We start from the raw sequence: 20,258 nt of genomic DNA on the forward strand, positions 1-20,258 counted from the left end.
TTGGGCCCTTATATGTAAAGGAAATGAGATGGTGAGGTATGAAGCTGGCAAGGTAACAGAAAGAGAATACAGACCTAGCGGTTTTGTCTCTACTCCTTTTTCTGTCGTGCTCTCCTCATTCTGTATTTTACACTGAGCATGATTTTGTTGGCAGTTTTACTTGCTAAGATGAATTTGTATAACCTGAGAAAGAGACCTTTACATAGTAATACTATTTTTTAAATTTCTGGCATTGGGATGATAGTTAAAGCTTTAGCCACTTATCATAGAAACTATAATACTGCCTGAGTCTTTTCATCAAAATACATGGAATACTATCACTCTTGAAAGCCCCTTGGGAAATAATGGCTTTTGGATTCTGCAAGTCAGCGTGACATGGCATGCAAAATTGCATCTCATGCTGCGCCAACCAGGAAAATATATGTCATCACTATGTGACATTCAGGATTTCATCTGGAAACGATAATCTTGTTCTGACTGCTAACAAGGAGAGGGGAAAGAAAAAAAAAAAAAGAACTGCATACAAAACAATTTGGTTGAATTTTTACTGAATTCTTGCCAGTTTGTGTAAAAACTCACGTTAGTACACTTATTTCCAAAGAACTCCGTATTAGTTAAACTTGGCCTGTATTTATAACATTAATATCTCAAAGATATTTTGAGGAAAAAATATATTTTTCATTCATTGACATTATCGTTAAAATGATGGTGTAACTCAATGAATCTCCAAAATGATCTCTATGATGAAATGTAAAAAGTTGGGAAATTTATTAATAAGTTGGCTGCTCGGCATTACCATATTCACCAGCTGTCGTCTTACTGGAGCACTGTGAGTCAGCCTGGAGATTCAGAGACGGCATTCATTTTAACTCCTCTGAACTCCCTGTAGCGGGCTGCAGTCAGCTGCTAACCGCCGGCCACAGTTTGAAAGGACCAGGAGGCCCCTGCGGGAGGATGAGGAGGACTGGCAGTCTCACAATCCTGGAGGAGCACCGGGAGTCTGCCCACAGGGTGACTGTAAGCTGACGTGGGTCCATGATTGTAAGTGCGGCTTTGATTTGGAATGTCTGCAAAGAACTCCCAAACTTCTCTTGAACTACGATGGCCAACCTGTTTCTCAAATTATCTTGGTTCCTTGGCACTACAATAGGCAGGCCTTACGTGAAGGTTCTTGTCTAAACTCAAAGTTCCAAAGGGAGAAAAAGCAAACAAAACTTCCACAGTCTTACAAATCGTGATGCACAGAACTAAAAACACAATCCGTTTGGCTGAACCATGAAAATGTGTATTCATATTTATTTTTACTTAAAATTGAGAAAGATAAAATTTGTATGTATTGAATAAATGTCCTCACATGATACTTCCTTATATCAGGAAGCCATGGATGGCAGTATTTCATAATAAACATTCAATAACAAGAAGGTATTGATCAGGGGCCTCCTATCTTTCACTGCTTTCAATTGGTTATAGCATTTTATTTTTTACTTATGAAGAGTTAAGTAAACTTACAAATGTGTCTGTTACTAATAAATTAACCCACACGTGATAAAAATGAAATCACAACACTTCCCCCATTAGTTGGGAAGAGTATCTACCTAATTGATATAGAGGTTGAAAACTTACCTAACATGAGCAAAAAAATTTGAAAAGAATTGAAAAATAAGTATGCTGAGCACAATTAATGAAACCCTTTTCCCCTTTCAATCCTAATCAACATGGCTCAGTGAGGTAGCTTTTCAAAGCATTTGCTCTCCACTTAAGCCCTTTGCATCAGGTCCTCTTTTTTACCCCCCTCCCTCCCCGCTCCCCCTCCCTCATGAGCCCTTGATAATTTATAGATTGTTATTTCATCATATCTTGCCCTATCCGGAGTCTCCCTTCCCCCCTTCTCTGCCGTTCATCTCCCAGGGAGGAGGTCATACATATGTGGATCCTTGTAATCGGTTCCCCCTTTCCAACCCACTCACCGTCTACTCTCCCAGTATCGCCCCTCACACCCCTGGTCCTGAAGGTATCATCCGCCCTGGATTCCCTGTGCCTCCAGCTCCTGTCTGCACCAGTGTACATCCTCTGCCCTCTCCAGACTTGCGAGGTGGAATTCGGATCAGGGTAGTTGGGGGGGACTACCACTATCTAAAACTCCCACTCTCAAGCTTATTTTCAAATGGTTTGTGTTCTACTTGTTTTCACGGATTTCTCCTGTGAATTTAGTAACACTTTGCATAAAACGTGAGCCTGTCTCAAGAGAGCCACAGAATTGTGGGGTGAAGTCTAGGTTTTCTGTAGATGATTTTGCCTTCTCTCTACTGCAGTAACACTTTTTACAAAACGTGAGCCTGTCTCAAGGAAGCTAAAGGATTATGGGACACAGCTTTAGGTTTTCGGGGAATGATTTTTCCTCCTTTCTATTGTTGTTTGTAAGGGTAAAAAAGTGAGGTAGTGACAACAGTAATCGACAGTAAATAAAAAATAACCTCCAATAAAAAGCGTAACTAGAAAGGTCATTTCTCAACATTAACTTATCTATGACTTCACTCTGACATTTGGTGGAGCTTATATTTAATTTTCAAAGTGAAAATAAGAAAAACTTAAACTCATTAAAAACAACCATATATAAATAAATCTCCTGCTTAAGAGCACTGAATAAACAGAAAAGGTGCCGGGGAGATACAGGAATAAAAATTTTTTAATTAAATATAAAATAATTACTGATTCTAACTGTACAGAACATAGTATGCAAAAAAGGAAGAACACTATGTGCATGCTATAAAAGATGTAGTACATTTAAAAATTAAAATCAATGAACCTCAATTAATAAATACAACATTCTTAGGATAATCAACAAATTTTACCTATAAGATAATATGTAAGATAAACTCAGGATACATGAGTATAAGCTACATACCATAATGAGTTCAGAATATACTTGAAGTGTTCTCATATGAACACTAGTCATACAAGGAATGCTAGACATTGTTTCATGCTTTCAATAATAATTCCAATCAGGTGGTATATTTCACAAACGTGAAACAAACATATCAAAAATGTTGTCTGTAACCATTTGGACTATAATTGGTATGTTAAATGATCATTTGGTACATGGTGAATTCCTTTAAGCAATTACATTGTGTAGTGAAGAATGATCATGATTTCCAAAATAGTGTAGAAAAGACTTGTACAATTGGCATTTAAATTTTACCATTATTATTATGATTATTTAAATCAACTATTAAAAATAATTACTAATACATTTTCCCACAAAACTTTGGTTACAAGTCTTTTTTCCCCTTATATTCCACAAAAGCTAAAAAGGCAAATCTACATTCTCAATAAGTAAGCTCTATGATTACTTTAGAAATGTTTCTTGGTTGCTTTATTTTATATGTATATTTAAACCACATTTTATCCCTGAGAGAATAAAATCATTTACATAATATATATTTAAGTCTAACGTCATGGTTTAATATTTTCCAATGAAATTAAATATCTAAATCACAAAGGAATGGCTTTTGAAACAAAGCTACATGATTCAAATGAGCAACTTCTTATATAAGTCCACACAAAAAAAGTCTTTCTTATATATTAATGCTCATTTCACAATGTAATTAGGAAAATACCTGCTCAGCATTCAAACTTATTAAAGTAAGAATGGCTTAAGCAATATCAGATGAACAGCTTTATTGATGGAACCCATTTTACTTAAAAACTCATGGTTCTTGAAAGTTTAAACTCAAAATCTATCTGTGGTTTCAACACAAGACATCTGACAAGGAGGTGGGGGGGTGGGAATCACCACCAAGGCAGATTCCTAGGCTGTGGGGATCAGGTACACAGCCCCCTTCCAAACTTCCTAACAATTCGGAGGTCATCTTTCTCCCCTCAGCACTCTCTACTGGGTTCCTCGGGAAGGCCACAGATTCTGAGGTTTAATACTGACGTGAACAGGATACATTTCGGGTGAGAAGACTACGGATGGCCTCCTCGGTGCCATGCTCTTGACTCTGGGCTTGCTAAAGCAACATAAGAACGCGCTTTAGGATTGCCAAAGGCACACCTCTCCACCACCAGTCTCACCCTGAAGGCCTCCACTCATCACCAACGTAAGCTATGCCCATGCCCAGGAAGCGCCTACAAGCCAGCCTCCTCTGCAAAAGCGCTCGGCTTTGTTTGGGGGGCTGGAAAGTCCAGTGCTCTCATGCTCTGGCTCCTGGTTCTGCTGCTGCCACCCCTCGGTTCTGCCTGTGGCTCCCTGGTATCGAAGCTTTCTGCCCCCAAATCCAGGAAGTTCCATGCATCCTGGTATCCAAAAAGGCGCTCAACTCTTTTGCTAGTAGTGAGATCAGATCCCAACCTGTTTCACAGAGGGGCTGGTTTTACACTCCGCATCACAATTAATCTGCTTACAACCACTCACAACTAAATCCTATCAGCACCTCCCCCGCCTTCTCTTTGCCAGGCTTAGGGGAAAACCACCATTTGGTGGGAGATAGGAAGACTGGCTACACAAAGGATGCGCTCTCCTGCAAGGAGCAACTGTTTTCTAGCAAAACTGGAAATACCCTGTGCCGGTAGCTAGAATACATTTTTGCTTTTTAACTCAAAGGAATTTCACACTTTTAATAGCATTTTAAGCTAAAGCAGGACAGGGAGGTAGAACCAGAAGAGCAAAGAGAAATGTCATATTTTGTTTTTCATCAAGAATTTATTTTCTGGATATGAAATCTAATTTCGGGCTGTCTTGTCTGAATCTCTTATATGCCACGAATACAACATACATCCTGCAGGGGTACTCCACTGTAAAGACAAAAACAACTTTCAATGGGCCTTTCAGAATGTGAAACAGCCTTCTTAAAACATCTACCATCAACGCTACTTCCTACATCTTTGCATCAGATCTGATATTGTGCCTCATTCTGGGGTCTCCTTCCATGCTGCCTTCTCCTCTTGACTCCTCTGCAGCTACAGACCGATCGAAGCATGTTTAGGATCAAAGTTCTTGATTGCTTGGTGAGCACGGGCTGTCTCCAATCCCTTCATTCTCCAGTAACTGCTGGACTGACCTCGCCCTGACTGTCTGATTGTCAGCCTCAGTCTCCTTGACGGTGCCACAGCTGACAACCCAATTCAGTTATCTACCTGCCTTCCGAGCATCCTTTTCAGAGACTCTTCCGCAAGGGTAAGTAAAAAAAGCATTACTATAAAACAATAAAATCTTTGTCACACAAATATCAAACTGTGAGATTATTGCTCCCTGACAAATCCTGCATCTCAGTTTATCCCCTTCTGAGGGAGTTTCCAACTCTCTGACCCAGTGGTTCTCAGCCCTCCTAGTGCCGAGGCCCTTTCAGACAGTTCCTCAGGTTGTGGCCACCCCCAACCATAAAATGATTTTCGTGCTACTTCATCACTGTCATTTTGCAACTGTTATGATTCGGGCGACCCCTGCCAAAGGGGTCCCGACCCACAGGTGGAGAACTGCTGCTCGGACTCTTGCCTACAGAGTCTTGTTCTCTTGGATTTACACCCCATCAAAACAGCAGCGTGGGTATCCTTGCGGGGCTCAAACTGTGTGCCTTCTTAATCGTCTGGATTTTCAGAAGAAAAAGAAGTCTGAAGGGGCACGATTATGGCTGGAGAGTGGATGGGGAAAGATGTCCAAAGCTATGCTCCTAAGACAGCCCTGGCTACCCTTGAACACTGAAATCCCTCAGGACGACTTTCCTGAACTTATTCTCAGTGATGTTGTTTTCAATTCTATTAACTCTACATTATAATAATCCTCCAGGTCTTCCTGTATCCTTCTAGAATTTCTATCAAGATCCCCCCCTTGAGATCCCAAAAAGTAGTCAACACAACATTCTGAGTTGGCCTGTCTTTACTTTAAACAGCCTAGCATTCTACTCTGAAGCCACTATTTTGATGAGAGCCTTTTTGAAGGTAACTTACTAAGGGCCCCGGAACAGTAATGGGTTCCAGTGGGGCTACAATCTGCAAGGCCCGAAATTCAAAACCACCAACCACTTCGGGGGAGGAAGATCTCACAAAACCAAGGGGCAGTCTCTACTCTGTCCTAAAAGGGTCGCTAAACGTCAACCCTGACTTGATAACAGCAAGACAACAAGACTAAGAAAAGTCTCTGACTGAGAGATCTGATGGCAGACGAGGTTAAATATGCGTTGTGTGGAATGAACTCGTGCATGTATGGAGTGGAAACCCGGAACGATGCTCTTTGATTTATGCTCGTATATAAAGGAAGCCACCAGCAGGTCTGCGGGAGAACAATGAGGCTTTCCCTTCAGTAAGGAGTTACAGGGTCGGAAACGCACAGGGCCAGTGTCATCCTGTGCCATCGGGGCACTAGGAGTAGGTCTTGGCTTGATGGCAGTGAGTTTGGTTTGATTTTATACACGTTAAGGATGGTTCCCAATCTTCTCCACTGGTTTTGTTAGGAAGCTAGAATAAGGACTATGGGGGGCCTGGGGGGTTGTCTCCCGAATGCCTGCATAGCGCCACAAAAGGGTTGGAAAGAAATCAGTCACATTAATTAGACATCTAAAGAAAGATGCAAACTGAGCATGTGCAGACTAGGACCACCCCCCCAAAAAACAGGTGAACCCAAACCTAGGGACATGACATCACACAGGTCGGCTTAAACTCAGCCAATAGGAACAGCCAGTGTCCTCAACCACGCCCCCCACCCCACCAGCCAGTGTGGGCAAAAGCAGACCACAGGCAGGCCACCCCTCTCCTTTCAGACTGGGGGTGGGAATCTCCCATGTGTGGGCCCACAAGTACCTGTATGACCACCAAGAGCCCTGCAGCTCTCTCGGCGCCTGGGATTGCCTGGCTCCACCAGTGTGGGATTGAGCAGCCCTGCACGCTGCCCTGAAACAGTGTGTACTTTTTGAGACTGTCATACCTGAACCTTCCCCTTCCCTCATAAAATCACATGGATTACAAATGTGCTCCAGCGGGTGAATTCTTTCAGTGCCGCGAGCAAGAACCGAGGTACCACAGTCCAAGAACCTAGACATTTATTTGGCCGCACAAAAGTGCCTCTGAATTTTAATTTGGTTCTTCTCAATTTGCTGTACATGGTCTCATTAAAACATCTAACATATTTTGTGAATTGAATTATAACCTAATTGACCGTCCCAAACTATGTTTCTTATCCTAAAGAATCTAAGTCATAGGTCAGATATCAAACCACGTTTTATCAACTCTGTCCTCATATCCCTACTAAAATAAATAAACTATTTTGTATTTTTCCCCAAAGTTAGTTGTACGAGAAAGGTGACAAATTATAATTTACTGAATTACTAAAATATAACCATCTCTCTAACACTCCACATGACAATAAACAAAGGGCAATCAGCATACAAGAAAGAAGCCCCCCTAAACAGTAGTCCTCTCCTCACTACAGGTCATCACTACCTTGATGCCCAAAGTATTGCTTACTTTGTACTTCTTTTTTACTTGTACAAAGAGACACCAATGACATATGTTTTTCCATGTTTCCTCTGGGGGGGGGGGGAGAGGTTTCTTTTGCAAAACATTGCGACTTGTTGCATTTCATTTCCTGTGCTGTGATAGTTCACACTATCTGAATATACTTCAAATTTTCTACCCACGTGGAAGATGGACATTGCTACCCCAATATCAACTTGGCTTTGGTTATTACAAACAACATAGATTTAAATATAAATGTACATGAAGCTTACGGCACCATAGTGGTGCTATCAGATTAAAATTTGGACCCAGGCCTCTAATTCAAACCCACCTATGTGCTCTGATAAAGAGTGAATGCCTTAGAACCCCTATAGTTGCTCTGAGTCAAAATCAACTCAACTGACAGAGAAATTGGTGTGTGTGTGTGGGGGGGGGGGATACATGAATCTTAGAACACAAAAAAACCCTCAATTTAATACTGTCTACATAGGCAGTATCAAACTACCTTCGAACCAACAATGTTAATATTTTAGTTGTTTCATAGAAGCCGTGGCGGCACAGTGGTTACCTGGAAAAAGTTTGGTAGCACCAGCTGTTCCAGGGAGGAAAATGAGCTTTCTATTCTAATGAAGTTTCCATGTTGGAACAACACGGGGTGGAGATGAGTCAGCATCCAACTGATCATGGGGAGAGCTGCTCCCCGTCCTTGTCCAGCACTGCTAGTTATTCTAATGACCGAGGAGAAGCGCAGTTGTATTTGATTGTGCTTTCATCGGGCACTTCCCTGATGACTTATTGATCAATTGGGGATTCTCTCTTAGAAAGGACCCACTGGAGTTTCTAGTCCATTTCTCAGCTGGTTGTCTCTTTTTTCACTGCTTTATATGCTTCTTTGTATGTTTTGTATATGAGTACTTCATAAATTATAAATTTAAATTTACAAGTAGTTACCCCGTCTCTGAAGCTGATTCCCTGTACTGTCATCTTTTAATGAGTGGATGATAATTAATGTAATCAAATACATCAATTTTTGATAGTTGTTTTTTGAATACTTATAAAAATTATCCTTGTTCATGTCATAAAGATTATTTTTTAATATTATTTTCTTTATTATCTTCTAAAAGGTGATGTTGGTTAGCCTTTCCTATTTAGATCTACTATCTTTCTTTCGAGATATTGTGTAGTTCAAAGTTGGGATCATCTTTTGTTTTATTCACCTAAATGCATGGTATTCAAGAAAACACATCTTCTCCTTATTTCTACTCTATGTCATAAATCAAGTGTCCACATATACATAGATCTCTTACTGGCTTCTGTCTCCCCAGTGGGCTATTTGGCTCTCTTTGCACAAATACTATAGTGTCTTGGTAAAAGTAGCTTAAAAATAAAACTTGCTATCTGGTAATGTAAGTACTCTATAGGTGGGTTTTTTTATTTTAATCATTTTATTGGGGGCTCTTATAACTCTTATAATAATCCATACATCCTCCATGAGTGTTCTTATGATAGATCTTGATTATTCTGACTCAACTTCTGAATAAATTTTAGAATCATGACATGAAAAAGAACCTGTTAAAAAGTTTAATTAGCACTGCTTTGCACTTACACACCAAATTTTGGAGAATTTTTAACTTCTAATCCTTGAATATGTTAAATCCTTTCACTTTAGTCTTATTTTATTTTTACCATATCAAGGTCTTGCACATACTGTATTCGGTTTACTGTGAATGGTTGTGCAATCAATGGAAATCCACAGGGGCCATCCTACCCTGTCCAATAGTCACTATGCGTTAGAATTGACTGAAAGGCAATGAGTTTGGTTTGTGGTTTGGTTTTCTCACCAAGGCAGTATTCAGTTTTAAAAACTTCTTCTAATCAATCCCCTGTAATCATTCTGTATCTTTTGAGAAATTCTATCAAGATTACCATTCTGGAATAACTAATAAGCAACTTCTGAGCTGACTGGTCTACCTTGAACTTAACTGGTCTAGCAGACCTCCTGGGGAGGCAACTGAGGAACCTTTTTGGGGCATCTTAAGGATCATTATCACCCTGAGCCAGATGGCAATGAGTTAATATGAGAGTAGAACAGGTGTATCACAGACAGAACTTCTCTATAGCTATGCATTGATCACAGAAACGCATTTAAAAATGTTTTGTGTGGAATAAAAGTAAGTGTGTATGAACTAGAATGCTAGTAGTATTTCTTTAATGTTTTATTTACCCTCATATAATATACCTGACAGGATGTTCAGTGCAAAGAACACTGATATAACACTTTTGTGAAATGAAGAGATATATGAAAATAAACTCTCTACTTGGTTCCTCAATTCTTTTCTTTGACTAAGTTTTGTTCTACAGCCACCACATTTACTTAGCTTGTAATGAAAAGCTTGTGGGTTTTATTCCTCTGTACAAACTGGAATTTTTCCCACTTTTTTTAAAAATTAAAAGATCACTTTATTGGGGATTCTTATACCTCTTATAACAATCCATACATCGTTTGTATGAAGCATATTTATACACAGGTAGCCATAATTTTCTAGACATTTACTTTCTATTTAGCTCTTAGTATCAGCTCCTTCTTTCCTCCCTGCCCCCCTCATGGCCCCTGATACATTTTAAATTATTATTTTTATAACCGATTACTCCTTTCCCACAGTTTCTGTTGTTCATCCCCCTGGAGGGGTGTGTGTGTGTGTGTGTGTGTGTGTGTGTGTGTGTGTGTGTTTTATCTGTCGATCATTGAGATTGGTTCCCCCATCCTCCCTGTACTAGTAGGCGGGTTTCTCTAGAGAAACAAAACCAGGACACTTATGATTATATGGAAGATTTATAAAGCACAAGGAATATAACAGCTAATTAGTCCACAAAACAGTATACAGGGCTCAGTTCAACTCACTTCCATAGAGTAGTTAATATACTGGAAGTCTTTCAACTCATGAGGGCTGCTGGGTCCAAGGTCAAAGAAGCAGACAACTGAGTTTTTACTGGGGCAATGCAGGCAGTCTGCCCACAGGCAGCACACAGCAGGTGGAGCACCAAACAGGCAGCAGGTAAGAAGCTTAGTGAAGCAGTCCAGATAGGACATGGAACTTAAGCAAGGCAGATGACAGGATCCTCCAGCCTCAAGCTCAAGCATCAGCAGTTCATTAGCAGCATGGCAAAGCAGGTCTCAAAGGAAACCCAAGCTCTAGCAACATTATCCACAGGTTGGCTGTCCCATCGGTAGGGTAGCTCATAAGTTGAGGCAGACAACTAGCTAAAACAGCAGCATGATGGTTTGATCACCAGAAAGAGAAAGAGGAGAGAGAGAGAGAGAGAGAGAGAGAGAGAGAGAGAGAGAGAGAGAGAGAGAGAGAGAGACTGGCCTTGCAGAGCCATCTATCTCTTTTCCCTCCAATCAAACTGTGACCTTATTAATCCCACATGTTCCTCTTGGCCAGGTTGGCACAATAAACCTATCACACTGTCGCCCTCTCCCCACCATCCCCCTACCCTTGGTATTACTACCCCCATTCCTGTTCCTGGATTCCTTGTGTTGTGAGCTCTTGTCTCTCTTTTTTTTAATCAGTTTATTGGGGGGTGGGGTGATACAATTCTTATCACAATCCATATATACATCCATTGTGTCGAGCACATTTGTACATTTGTTGTCATCATTCTCTATATATTTGCTTTTTACTTGAGCCCTTAATACCAGCTCCTCATTTTCCCCATCCCTCCCCACTCCTCCCTCCTTCAAGAACCCTTGATAATTTATAAATTATTATTTTGTCATGTCTTACACTGTGTGACGTCGCCCTTCACCCACTTTTCTGTTGTCCATCCCCCATGGAGGAGGTTTTATGTAGATCTTTGTAATCGATTCCCGCTTTCTACCCCACCTTCTCTCTACCCTCCAGGTTTCGCCACTCTCACCACTGGTCCTGAAGGGGTCATCTGTCCTGGATTACCTGTGTTTCCAGTTATCTGTACCAGTGTACATCCTCTGATCTAGCCAGATTTGTAAGGTAGAATTGGGATCATGATAGTGGGGTGGGAAGGAAGCATTTAAGAACTAGAGGTAAGTTGTATGTTTCGTTGTTGCTCCACTGCAACCTCATTGGCTCAACTCCTCCCCACGACCCTTCAGTAAGAGGGTGTCCAATTGCCTACAAATGGGCTTTGGGTCTCCGTTCTGCACTCACCCTCATTTACAATGATATTTTTGTTCTGATAATGTGATACCTGATCCCTTTGACAACTTGTGATCGCACAGGCTGGTGTCTTTATTCCATGTAGGCTTTGTTGCTCTGAGCTAGATGGCTGCTTGTTTATCTTCAAGCCTTTAAGACCCCAGATGCTATATCTTTTGATATCCGGGCACCATCAGCTTTCTTCACATTTACTTATGCACCTGCTTTGTTTTCAGTGCTCACATTGGGAAGGTGGGCACCCACTGATATGATTTTTTTGTTCCTTGATGTCTGATACCTGTTGAGCTATTGTCTCATGTTCTGGTTGTGCCCGCAATGAAAGGTGGTACTGGGACTGGTTTTTTTAATTACTTGTATTCAGTAATTTTATAATAATATATTTTGATGTGATAATCCAGTTAGTGTTTGAGATTTTATCTCTGGTTTTCTACATTTTCATAAAACAGGAACTCTTTTTTGGTCATTATGCCTTCAAAATATTTTTCTGTACCCTGTCACTCAATAATTCTAGACTTCAATTACTTTCTAATACAATTCTTTCATGAAAACTTTGTAAAAATCTGTTTTCCTTCTTTTTCTCTGTGCCTTTATTTTGGAAAACATTTTTTGCGATGTATTCAAATTTATTGATTTATTCTTCTGAAATACTAATCTATAATTCTGAGTTCACATTTCCAAAATTCTCATTTTTATCTCTACACTTTATTTTAGTGTCATTATATCTTCCATTTATTTTCTCAATGTGCATGTGCCCTTACTCACCTGACAGGTATTATACCTTAATTCAACATACATGAACATGCTACCATCTGTGTTATAAGTGTATTTTTCACTTGGTTATGCATCACAGTTTCCTGCCTGTCTGCATCTTTACCAGGTTTTTATTGAATACTGGACATTGTGATTTTAAGTTGGTTTTTATCTAGATTTTGTTGTCTCGTTTTAGAGATTGGTAAACTTTGCCAGCAGTTAAGTTACATGATGTTTTATTTCTTTCAGAGATTTACTTTGAAGTTTTTTTTTAAGGTATGTCTATATTAGTCTACATACCATAGACAGATAGGGCCCACTACTAAGCCATGGCCCTTTGTGGGGTCTTTACACAATTTTCTATTTTATCAATGAAATTTTGGTACTCTGGGCAGTGAGAAATTCATTGCCATCCAGCCTGTTTTGAATTCCAGGAAACATTCAGCTCCGTAGTCCGTCTTTGTTCCATCTTGCAGCACTTTGAACCATAGAGGCATACCTTACTAAACAAAAATTCAGGGAAAATCAAGCAGCTTTCTGGGCTCTTTGCCTGCAGAGATTTCTACTCTCTGGACCTTTGTCTAAAAATGTTTCCAGTCATTTCTGCCTCCCTAAACTCTACCTCCCAAACTCAATCAGCACTGTACTCCCTGTGAGGTCTCCCTCCTTGCTCCGTAGCCTGGACATGTCTCCAAAAGAGTGCCAGAATAACCCTTTGGCCCTCATCCTATTTGCTTCTCGTCCATGAGGGATTGTAGGCCTGCACTGCTATTAAAAACTAACAAGGGACCAGGTATAAGGCATCATGCAAAAAAAAAAAAAGATATAAGTATGTGTATGTATGTGTATATGTATATATGTATGTGTATGTATGTATATATATATATATATATATATATATATATCATATTAAATGAAGGGGGAAGTGCAGAGTGGAGACCCAAGGCCCAAGTGTCGACCAATGGAGATCCCCTCGTAGAGGGGTTTAGGAGAGGAGATGGGTTAATTAGGGTGTGAGGTAGTATCGATGAAGAACACAGCTTTCCCCCAGATCCTGGAATGCTTCCTCCCCCCCAACTACCATGATCCGAATTCTACCTTGCAGGGCTGGATAGGACAGAGGCTGTACACTGGTGCATATGAGGGTTGCAGGTACAGGGAATCCAGGGTGGATGATACCTTCAGGACCAAGGGTGTGAGGGACGATGCTGGGAGAGTGGAGGGTGAGTGTGTTGGAAAGGGGGAACTGATTACAAGGATCCACATGTGACCTCTTCCCTGGGAGAGGGACAGCAGAGAAGGGGGGAAGGGAGACTCCGGATAGGGCAAGATATGACAAAATAACGATGTATAAATTACCAAGGGCATATGAGGGAGGGGGGAATGGGGAGGAAGGGGGGAAAAAAAAGATGACCTGATGCAAGGGGCTTAAGTGGAGAGCAAATGCCTTGAGAATGATTGGGGCAGGGAATGTATGGATGTGCTTTATACAATTGATGTATGTATATGTATGGATTGTGGTAAGAGTTGTATGAGTCCCTAATAAAATGTAAAAGAAGAAAAGAGAAAAAAATGATTAGGGCAAAGACTGTACAGATGTGCTTTATACAATTGATGTACGTATATGTATGAACTGTGAAAAGAATTGTATGAGCCCCAATAAATTGTTTTATAAATAAATAAATAAATAAATAATGTTGTGCCAAAACAAAACAAAAAAAAAAAAACTAACAAGAAACCTGACTGCCACTGAGTCAATGTCAACTCACAGAGACTCTGTAACAAGGTAGAAGTACCCATCAGTTTCCACAACAGTAACTATTTGTAGGAATAGATCACTCCATCTTTCTTTCGAGGAGCTACTGGTGGTTTTGAACTACTGACCAATGTATAACCACCACACACTACTAGGGGGGCTTTAAGATGTTTGCAGGAAAATTCCATTATGATTTCATTCACCACACTTTTAGAAGGTCCTTCATATTCTACAAGAGTTTTTAAATCACAAGTTTACCCATTTTTGTTTGTTTATGGCAAGAACATAAATCCAATTCCTATTAATCAATCATGATAAGTTAAATTAATCTACTTGAAATAGTTAAGGTTTACTGTGACAACCTGGCTGATAAACACATGTGGGCTTAATTGATAGGTAGAGAGATAAATGGCTCGGTGAGCCTTGCCTTTCCTCTTGTCTCTTACCCTCTGATGTCCGACCAGTGTGCGGCTGCCCTAGCTAGTTCCCTGCCTCAACTTGCAAGGCTCACTTCCTGCAAGACATCCCTGAGTAGAAGCCACATGTACTTTACCCTGATGCACACCTAGATGCTGGTGAAACCACATGAAGACCCCTGCCAGTGCTGAGATGCTTACACCGCCACTAGATTCAAAGACTTTCTACTCACTAGCCTGTGATCCTCCTGCATTTGGCACCATTGTGTGTGTTTTGTGAGTTTGAGGAGGTCTTTGTAGATCGGTGGTAGGCATATGGGCTAAGCTGAACTGATGAGTTTGGACTGGATGGGGTTGGGATGTTTTCTGAATGTACATTTAACCTTTATATTAAACTATCTTTTATATATATATATGTTTCTCGGTATGTGTGTGTATATATATATATATGTTTCTGTAGATTTATTTCTCTAGTTTACCCAGACTGACACCTACTAAAATTCACATTTAACATAATCATAATAATTATTAGGAGTCATGGGAGTATAGTGGTTAAGATGGGCCCTTCTAATCCCAAAGCTACAATCTTGGAAACTCAGGCTCTACCACACCCTACAGGCTCGCTATGAATTGGCATTCAACTCGATGGTAGTGACTTGTTGAAATATTTGTTATTAAATTGGTAATGTTCAATTTTAAATGAAAAAAAAAAAAGCTTTTCATGGGGCACCAGGTTCTATTCATTGTTTCTGGAATAACATGGAAACGAATAAAGGTGATAGTTTCACAATAATGAGGCATAAAACCAATGTTACTGAATTATACATGCACTAAAAGTTCACTTAGCCAATGGTTTGTTAGACACATAGTTAACATAATAAAATGGTTTTTAAAGCTTCCAATTATTTTAGCTCTGTACTTCAGTTGTTTAAAGCTTGAAAAGTAAGATATGAACATTTAATTTTTTAATTATTTAGAATTTTTAGAGTGGTAACATTTACAGAGTCCCTGACTTCATACATTTTTTTCATCTCCATTACAGACCGTTGCCTCAGGAGTTCCAAATCACAGCTTATAACATTTCTACAACACAGGGGGAACAAGTGTCATCAACTTTAAGTATTTCCTGGTTTCCAAAGATCTATAGAGTCTCAAGAGATTATTTCAAATTTTCTGATAACAGATCAGTGCCTCTGGTGGAGCACACTTGCTTCTGGCCTGGCCCGCCCTAGGTGCCTGCGCCACAGAAGCAGGGCTGCTCTGCTGTCAACACGATCTCGGCCATCGAGCACATGTCCCCACTGCGGTCCCCTACTGCATGCAGGTTAACTCAAGCTGCACGAGGAAGAAGTCTGAGTCTTAGTGTGCAATTAAAAATCACAATCGAGCCCAGTGCCATATAAGCAGGCCATGCCAAAAAACCCACATAACTTGGTGGGATTGAACTTCACACTGGCACAAGCCAAAGGCCAACCCTCAAAAAAAAAAAAAAGTTAACAGGATGTCAATCATAAGACCACTTTTCTACTGTCAGATATGGCTAAAAATAAAGATGTTCAAAATCATAAAACTAGCTTACCACATTGATTGCATTTGAAAATATATCGTTAATTTGTGCAGTGATTTTATTTCTATGTCATTTTAATTCAACGGACTCAAAATTTTTAAATATAAAATTTTGCCATTTGCTTCTACATTTAAACATGTGTAGCACTGGACATTCTTCTCAATATGTCCTCTGTAATTGCACTGTTAAGAAAGGGCTGTGAGGTTGGTGTAAATGTGGACACATGTTGGACGACATCCCACCTAGTTTCGCTGAAAGGCAAGAGCACTACCTACCACCTCTGGGATGGACTGTGGGCATCTACGAGAAAAGATGCATCATTCATAAAGAACAACAAATGCTGGAACTAGTGTTTATTTTCTTCCATAAATAATACCCTTTTCCCAAACAAAGTAAACACAAACATTTATTTGATCATTATTCATTATAAACAGCTTGAGCAATATGTATACAAAGTATACTCTAAGTTACTAAGGATAAAAATACTTATCTATAAGCATATGCTCGTATAAAAGTCGAGTTTTCAGCACAAAAAATGTGCTGTGTTGATGCAAAGCAAGTGAGGGAGTGGTGGAAAATAAAAGCTGGCTTGGAACAGATTCCAAAGCTAAAAAGTTCGCCATGATTTAACGTCTTTTTATGGGCCTCTAGAGAGTGGACTGCATAAACGGGTTATGGAGTGTCGTCAAAATGGTTACAGCGTAACACGCATGGGAATCTGCATACGTGCTCTACAAATGGCTAAGGATGACAAATATAAAGCACCAGGCATTGAAAAATTTGCTGCATCAGCAGGATGGTGTACCCGCTTCATGAATAGGTTTGGCCTACTATGTTTGAGACAAAGAACAAAGATTTCCCAGAAATTGCCACAAGACCTTGAAGAAAAAATTACCGTATGTCATTCCAGTCATTTATTATAACAAAGAAGGATTTATAATTATTACCTGGCAGATATTGGGAATATGGATGAAACTGCCATGAATTTTGATCTTCCAAGCAACAGAACTATGGCAAGTTTAGGAGAAAAAAATCATTTTTCTCAAAGCCACAGGAAATGAAAAAAAAAGCACTTTACAGTTGTTCTATCATGTTTGGCTAATGGAACTAAGCTACGTCCTATCATTATTTTTTAAAGAAAGACCTTGCCTAAAAAGATCACTTTCCCACCAAGAATAACTGTGCGTGCACATGTTAAAGGCTGGACGGATGAAGACGGAACAAAAAAAAATGGCTGGAAGAAATTTCGAACTAACGACCAGGAGCAGCCTTAAAGAAAAAGCCATTGCTACTTGTTTGGGATATGTTCAGAGCCCACCTATCGAATAACATAAAAAAATTGGCAAAATCTAGTAAAGTTACTTTAGCCGTTATTCCAGGTGGGCTTACATCTGTACTGCAGCCTCTGGATGTATCTTTGAGTAAGCCTTTTAAAGACCGTGTGCGAAGGATGTGGCATGGATGGATGTCATCTGGTCAAGCCCAACTAACAAAAGGAGGAAATCTCATGAAGCCTGATATAGAGTTAATAGCAAAGTGGGTTCGAGATCCATGGGAAGACATTCCAGAAGACATGGTGCGACGTGCCTTCCAGAAATGTAGTATTGTTAATGCTATGGATGGCAGTGAAGACTGCGCTTTCTATGAAAATGACAGCAGTGATGGTGATGACGGCGATCTCAGTGAGGACAGTGTCTATGATGACCTCACACCAGCTGAAGCTCTGCATTGGGATACGGATGATGATGAGGAATCCAGTTTTGAAGGATTTTAACTCTTTACATTTTAGCTTGGTTCTGAGTGAGCTTAGGGAATAGTACTCTTACGGTATAATTGTTGATACCTTATTGTTCTTGTTGAACCTATTTTCCACTTACTGTGCTGGTTTGCTAATGTTAAATGACTTGTCCTTTTATTTATGTTTTTATTTAAAATAAATATTTAAATACATTACCCCACTGATGTCTCAATTTTTAGTAATTTTGTTTTAATTTGTTTTGACTATTGAAACTCACCAAGAGCTTCTGCATTTTCCACCCCAGGCTTATACTGGAGTCAATCAGTTTTTCTGGTTTCCCAGGTAATAATTTGGTACCTCGACTTATACTCGGGTCGGCTTATATTCGAGTATACATGGTAAGTAACCAGGGGGTATCTAAAGATAGGAGCCTAATGGCTTATGAGTGAGTTTCCAGTCTAGGGGCATAGATTATGCACTGGACTGCAATCCACAAGGTTAGCAGTGTGAAGCCACCAGCTGTTCCAAGGGAGACAGAGGAAGATTTTCTCCTCCGTGAAGAGTTCGTCTCAGAAATCCACAAGGTCAGTTCTAGCCTATCCTCTATGTGACTATGAGTCACAAATGACTTGATGGCACTTGGTTGACGCTCTGGTGGAATACTGGGCTATGCATTGTTCTGCTATCCACAAGGACGGCAGTTCAAACACACACATTGTTCCTTAAAAAAAAAAGTGAGTCTTTTTGTACCTATAAAGATTTACACTCTCATAAAGTCACAGGGGCAATTCTATTCTGCCCTTTAGGGTAGAAAGCAGTGAGCTAATTTATGGAGAGTGAAACACTAAAAACAGAGGAGGCCACAAACCTCAATTCCAAGGCAAATGAATCATAGTTCATATGTGTAATTTGAAATAAAGAACAATTTGCTGTTTGTATAAATCTTCTTATGAAGAAAGTCCAGCTTTTACTATTTAATTTCCTCATTATAAAATTAATATTCCTATATATCACATAAAGTTATGATGCCAAAATAGCTGTCACACCACTGATAACACTTTCATTTGATAATTTACATATAAAATTTTCATAGATACACAAATACAATTTCAAATCTATGTTCATATTTTCTATATAGCTCCACATCAAGGAGCTTTGAGAAATTCCATTATCTTTTCATTCCATTTCCCATGTACTTTTTGAAATACCTGCATATTTTCATTTAAATTACAAGCCTTACTAATATTCCTTAACATTATTTTAAATCAATGATCAGATGTCATGTAAAGAACTGGACTAAAGAAAGAATCTGAATATGCTAAAATATACACTTATTATATTGACATATTTACAAATTTATTTTATTAAGATGTTTATTTATAAATTTTAAGAGACTTATAGCCTGAAAAGGTTTTAGATTGGTTTCTGAAAGGAAGTCGTTTTTATAATTGTTACTCAACATAAAGTACAGATAAACTGTGATATAAAATCTAAGCAATAGGCATTTTCTTATCAACAGAGCAAAAGGTTTGTGAATATTAACAAGTAAATTTCTAATGACTTCCGCACAATAAATAGAACATACTTCAGGGAGAACAACAGAGAATAAAACAGTAATAGTTATGTTTAAAATGCAAAACCTATTTTACCATATTTGTTGTTGTTAAACATAGTAAGGAATAATACAAATTCTTCCCCTAAAACATAAATTTTGCTTGAACTTTCTTGTATATCCTATATAAGATATTATAAATGTCTATCACATTATAAGTTCCTTATGAGAAACAACTGCGCCTTTTATGTTTTCTAACTTCATAATCACCTAGAACAGACTTGCCCATGAGAAACACTGAGAGTAGTTTTCTCTTGTCGAAAGAATATTAAAAACTTATTGTAAGAAATAAAGTTGCACCTCTAAGCAAAGATATAAAACAAATGAAGAGAAATAGCCTATCATCCAAAAGAGAATTAGAAAAAAATGCTTTAAAATAAGATCTGAGTGCTTTTTAACAATGCAAAAAGCAATAAAAGCCAGTACCTAATGGAAGGCAATTTTTATATTTGTATAGGTGATCAGCTGAGAAAGAGAAGGGGAAAGGATGGCTAAGACATATGAAGGTTTCCAATATGACCATAATAGTACGCTTTAAGCAGAAACATGCTATTGGGAGATAATTTGCCCAGGGTCTCTTGCTGTTTCTGTGAGTCTTGCCCACCAGAGGCACTGGCTGCCTATGTTCCCGACAGTGCTTTCAAGAATGCTTCCGGAGAGCAGCCTTGAAAAATCACGGTAACATCCTCCATCTGAACACAGGGCATACTTTCTTTCAGTCTTTTAAGGTAGAGATCATGTCTTCCTCCCCCTACAGCCGGGGTGGGGAAC

The 20,258-nt window shown here is 39.4% G+C and overlaps 1 protein-coding gene across 3 annotated transcripts in view; it reads right to left on the reverse strand.

Moving 5' to 3' along the window:
- VPS13B (vacuolar protein sorting 13 homolog B) overlaps positions 1-20,258 on the reverse strand; it is a 731,003-nt gene that overhangs the window by 442,239 nt on the left and 268,506 nt on the right. The gene's annotated exons all lie outside the window — the stretch shown is intronic.

The sequence above is a fragment of the Tenrec ecaudatus genome, chromosome 5 (genome assembly GCF_050624435.1).
Source record: "Tenrec ecaudatus isolate mTenEca1 chromosome 5, mTenEca1.hap1, whole genome shotgun sequence".
NCBI classification, from domain to species: domain Eukaryota; kingdom Metazoa; phylum Chordata; class Mammalia; order Afrosoricida; family Tenrecidae; genus Tenrec; species Tenrec ecaudatus.